The sequence below is a fragment of the Humulus lupulus genome, chromosome 3 (genome assembly GCF_963169125.1).
Source record: "Humulus lupulus chromosome 3, drHumLupu1.1, whole genome shotgun sequence".
Classification (NCBI taxonomy): Eukaryota; Viridiplantae; Streptophyta; class Magnoliopsida; order Rosales; family Cannabaceae; genus Humulus; species Humulus lupulus.
This window is the reverse complement of record NC_084795.1, coordinates 272435450-272441331: the sequence shown is the minus strand read 5'-3', so window position 1 is coordinate 272441331 and position 5882 is coordinate 272435450.

The window sequence follows — 5882 nt, the reverse complement described above, 5'->3', positions numbered from 1 at the left end:
AAGGAACCCGAATGTCATGAACCAGTAATGCCTGACATCCGGAGGGTGCTTCCAGGTGTTGGTAGGAGCAGGATAGGCACTCCGCGGCTGAAGCCTGTAAAAGCCGTCCAAGCTCTTGTTTTTAACACTGACTTGCGGCACCAACTTGTAGAAGTATAAGACTTCCGCCGGAGTGGGCTCCGCGATCTCTTTCCCGACACAAAACACCTTCCACCCAGCAAGCAGACGGTACGCTTGCGGCAGCAGTTGGAAGGGTGCGATCCCCACGTATGTCAGGAACCACACGAAGTAGGCATGAAGCGGGAGCGTAGCTCCCGCGCTAATGTGTTCGGCGCTCCAAGCCCCGAATCCATCCACGGACGTATGCGCCCGTTCCTCTAGTCTAGCCATGCGATTGTGGAAGAGGCCCGGAGTCGATTCAATGCCCAGCCTCGTCTCCAGGAGCAGCATCATCCGGTAGTTCCGGAATAAGTTGGCCGTCTCGTCCATTTCCCACCTGTTTCCTGTGGGCGTCTTGGATCCGGGAGCGACCACAGGGGCCCTATTGACCTCTTCTTCGGAATGGAGTGTAACACCCGTGGCCATGATTGACGATCTGGGAACAGAGAAAGAAAGACCAAGCAGTCAGTACCTAAACCCAAAGAAGTCGGTCAAGGTACAGGGAATCTCCTAAGGACTGCTTGGAGTCCCGTCGGACCAGGCCCGGGACCCCAAAAAGCCCTGGGACCCTGATCGGGAGAGAAGGCTACTAAGGTCCACCCCTCATCCGGGAAACATCCGAGAACGGTGCAACCCGAACCAGACAGCCTTCCTAGCAAATTCTAAAGCACAGAGCCTAGGTACATGCGTCTAGAGAGCCTAAATTCACAAAGTTGGCAATAGAATTAAAAAATGCTTACTGTGTGGTGTCGACGGTTGAGGCTGGCGGTTGTCCGATCGTAAGGACGGCAGGACCTCGTTCTTGAAGTGGCGCAGCCGGTGCAGCAGTTCGTCGGTGGGGCAAATCCGAGAAGCGCCGTTAGGTTGCAGAACGAAGGTTGAGGCCCTGGGAAACAGGCGGTGGCGCAGAACTAGCAAACGGCGGAGTATTTCGTCGGTGAGGTCGAACATGCAAAGCTCTAGCGAGCGTTCTGGTTTTTCTTTTTCTCAAGCTGGTTCGGAAATGGAAAAGTGTTGAATGTCTGTTCTCAGAGTCTTTATATCAGCCCCCAAATCCTGGCCCCCGATCCAACGGTCTGATGCCTCTTCATCCGACGACCGAGGATCGCGCAGAGGACATTTATGAGCCCTTTTTGGTCTGGATCCTCAGCACCTATAATCCGACGGTCCAGGAGTAGCGGATGCCAAAGGACGCCCCATCCTACGATCCACCTCGTTCCAGGGACATTAATGATGACTCCCCCCGTGCGGATGTGACGCCTCGGGACGTGCGCTGACGCCCTAGTCTAGGCCTAGTAGCCTTTGGGAGGCCTAGGCGACCCTTCGAGGCCCTTGCAACAATCACATGGCGACACGTGGGTCGCTTTTTCCCAAAGCGGGCCAAAGGTAAATGTCCCCGGATCACGGCAAACGATCCGGGCGAAGCCACCTGCCACTGCGCGGCCGTTCGGCCAAGCTTCCTAGCCCGGACAGGAACTGGGGAGACGACTTGGCGAGCGTCGCGAGGGTGGTGCAACCCTACTCCCGGATAGCCCGGGTGAAGGCTTGGGGCGTAAATGTTATCCCCATTTCCTGGGAGGGCTTTGGGCCTTCGCCCTGGCCCACGGTCAGTGGTCCGACTCGGCATTTGGGCCTGGCCCAAGAACTCCATATTGGGCCCGTTTGGAAGGGTCCGGGATGTCCCTCCGGGTTCATCTTCAGCTTGGAATGTCCCGAGGATGTCCGGGGCGCCCGGAGCGTCGCGGCTTACGCGTCCCCGTCCCGGAGCCTGGAATGATCCGGGCCCGAGGTAAATGTAGCAGGCCAAAGGTAAACGGACCTGGATCGCCTCCTCCCCAGTTGAAGGGCCGGGCGCCCAGGATCCTGAGACTGCCTCAGTTCGCGTGGGCATTGTCCCCCCACTTTTCGCCTGCAGAAAAGGCAGCATTGGGATTGTCCATTGATGTGTCAGGACTGCGCAGCCAAGTACTCTGACTGGTCTTGTCTCCTGAATCAGCCTCGTGACTCGAAGTGATCAGAGCCCAAGCGCCGTTTTGTCGGGCGAAGGCTTGTGTCTCAGGTCAACTAATTGGGCCTTAGCTGGTTTGTATTATGTGCATTGAATATCTTTTTGTATTGGGCCTTCACTAGAAAGGGGCCCTCTACACTTTCCTTTGATGGGCCTGGGTCGGATGCGGCCCAGACCCGATGACCCCCTCAGCTTATAAATATAAGCTGAGGACAACATGAAAGAAAAAAAGAAAAAAAAAGGGCAGAGACTCTGTCCAGATATAGTTAGAAAACTCCATTGTAAAAGCTTCTTCTCGCTCTCATATATGGACTCGTGGACTAAGGCTAGTTAACGCCCCAACCACGTAAAAACATCGTGTCGATTTCCCATTTTCATTATTACCACTAGCAAATAGTATTCATTAATATAGTTGCCGAAATTCTCGGTTAACAGTAAGTATTTTGAATCATTTTATAGAAGTGGGAAAAAGAAATGTTTACTTTCTAAACAATGTGGGACTTTACATTTTTTTTTTTTTTTAAGTTTTGGAAACTTGTGCATGTATTAAATACTACTAAAAACATATCCTAAACAATTAAATTGTGTTGGCTTGGATGGTTTGGTAGATTTTATATTAACTTAAGTGTAGGGGTTCAAATCTTTGAACCATCATTTCTAAAAACTATTTTTTTAGAAAAAATCACGGCCCGGTCCGGTTTAATTGGTTTTAAAAAATTAGAAACCGTGACCAAACCATTAAAGTTGAGTGGTCCGGTTAAAACCGAACCATCAAAAACGGTTTCACCGGTTATGGTTTTTGGTGGTTTGGTGCGGTGCGGTGCGGTTTGGTTCCAAACCACGGTTTGCAGTTTATATGAACACCCCTAATATCGTCCACGTATACCTCCATGTTTTTGCCGATTAAGTCACAGAACATGCCATTCACTAAACGCTGGTAGGTGGCTCCTGCGTTCTTCAAGCCGAATGGCATAACCTTATAACAATACAACCTTATGTCTATTCAGAAGCTAGTATGCTCCTCATCGGGAGGATGCATACTAATCTGATTATACCCCGAGTAAGTGTCCATAAAAGACAAAGTTTCATGACCAGAAGTTGCATCAACCAATTGGTCTATCCTTGGTAAGGGAAAACAGTCCTTAGGACATGCTTTATTCAGATCGGTGAAGTCCAAGCAAGTCCTCCTCTTCCCATTGGACTTGGGTACTAATACTGGGTTTGAAACCCAGGCAGGGTAATAAGCCTCTCTTATGAACCCGTTTTCCTTTAGTCGCTCAACTTCCTCTTTGAGAGCCTACGCTCGCTCCTTGTCAAGCAATCTTCTCTTCTGCTGCACTACTGGGTAGCTTTCATCCACGTTGAGCACGTGGCTAATCACAGTTGGTGAGATACCCACCATATCCTTGTGAGACCAGGCGAAGACATCTTGATTCCTTCGCAAACATTCTACCAACTGTGCTCTCACTTCCAACTTCAACTTTTTTCCAATTTTGACCCCTCTAGTCGGGTCACTTTCATCTATTGAGACCTCCTCTAACTCTTCCATGGGTCCCACTTCACTATCCAAATCCCCAAAACAAGGATCAAAGTCCATTCCCTCTTTTTGGGCAACGCCCTATTTGGTGACTTCATCAACGGATGGGGCTTGTTGCTTACTGAAACCAAGAGTACTTTCTTGGTTGATAACTACTAACACTTTCTCCTGGTCGGCTACAATCATAATGCTTTGTTGATCGACATCCATCTCCTCTACTTCTTCTCTATCTACACACACAATCATATTATTCTCCTTAGCTCCCTTCCTTGCTTTAACTACCGAAGCATTGTAACACTCTCTAGCTTCTCTTTGGTCTCCTCGGACACAACCTATTCCTGCACTGGTCAGGAACTTCATAGATAGGTGCCATATAGAGACTTCCGCATGCAAGGTCATGAGTAGCGATTGACCAATCACCACATTATAAGCCGACGAACAATCGATTATCAAAAACTCCATCATAGCTATCTCGTGCCTAGGAGCATCTCCTGTTGTGACCGGTAACTTGATTGTTTCGGCCGGTGATAACCCTTCTCCAGTAAATCCGTAAGTAACTTGAGAGCATGGCTTCAAGTCATTAATGGATAATTTCATCCTTTCAAAAGATGACTTGTAAATAATATTCACAGAACTTCCCGTGTCGACCAGACATCTTTTCACCTTCATGTTCGCTATTTGGACTGTAATGACGAGGGGGTTATCATTCAGATATCTTACATGCCGAGCATCGTCTTCAGTAAAAGTGAGAGACTCACTTTCATTCTGTGGATTCTTTGGAGGTCGCTCCTCTACGGCCATGACCTCAGATGTCGATGCTGCATCCAACTCATGTCGAAGTGTTCGAGCATATCTCTCTTTTGCCTTATTGCTATCCCTAGCCAGATGTGGACCTCCACATATAGTGTCTAAAGTGAAGTCCACATGCTCGGGTTGCAAGGGTGGAGACCGCTGTCGCTTAAACCCAAGATTGTTGTTATTTCCTTCTCCTTGGGTCTTTTCTACTTGATACTTTTTTAACTTTCCCGACTGGAGGAGAAACGCTATCTCGTCTTTGAGATGATTGCATTCATTTGTTTCGTGACCATAATCTCCATGGAAACGACAGAACTTATTCAAGTCTCCCTTACTCATCCATCCTGATGGGTGGGAGTTTTCGGTAGGGAACCTCTTGATGACTCGCAAGATATATTTCTGCTCGGCTGGCTGAAATAGTGGTGTAATTGGTGAATCGAGGTTCATACTTGGTTGGCTTGTCGTTTGGTCCCGACTTAGCCTTATTTTCCTCATGGTGGTCAGACCCATTATTTCCACGTTTCTTTCCACCATTTTGTCCATTCCCACCATTCTTAGGAGGATCAGTTGATCCACCCATATTGTTTAGGCCCTTTTCTCCTTTCTCAATCGTGTCATCCAATTTCATATATTTGTCTGCTCAGTCATGAAATTGTTGGAGTGTTGAAATTGGATTGCGATGTATACTGTCCCACAAAGGACTTCGATAAATTATACTAGAAGATATGGCAACCATCTTCCCCTCATCTCCAACAGCAGTTGCTCGGTTGGCTTCTCTCATGGACCTCTGTATGTAATTATTGAGAGATTCATCCTTCCCTTGTTTGATATCTGCCAAGTGATTGGCATAAACTGGAGGAGTCCGAGCAGCGCTGATCTGTCTACAAAATTCTTTCCTGAAACTCTTCCAAGAGGTAATGGAGTTTGGCTTGAATCTCCAATACCACTATTGGGTAGTATCAGACAACGTAGTGGGGAAAACACTACAATGATAGTTATCACTCACCCCCGAGCAGCTCCATTTGGTCTTCAAACTTCCCAACATGCCTTATGGGGTCTGCCTTTTCTGTATATACTGGCAGTACCGGTGCTTTATACTTTGCTGGCGGCTGGGATACTCTGATTCGGGCACAAAACGGGCTGACACTCCTATGGTCTACCGGATCGATTGCAGAAGGCCGTTTCGACAAACCTTGAACTGCGACCATTAGTGCATCAAGGTGGGCCTAGATGCCTGGGGCGACCATTGGGGGCTCAAGGTCTTGACCGCTTGGTCGGGCGATTCTATCTGGCGCACTGTCATAAAGTATTTCTACGTGACTGGCAGGTCGGGTCAGATCTCGCCCTTCGACCGGGACGGTTCTTCTCTTGTCAATGATGACA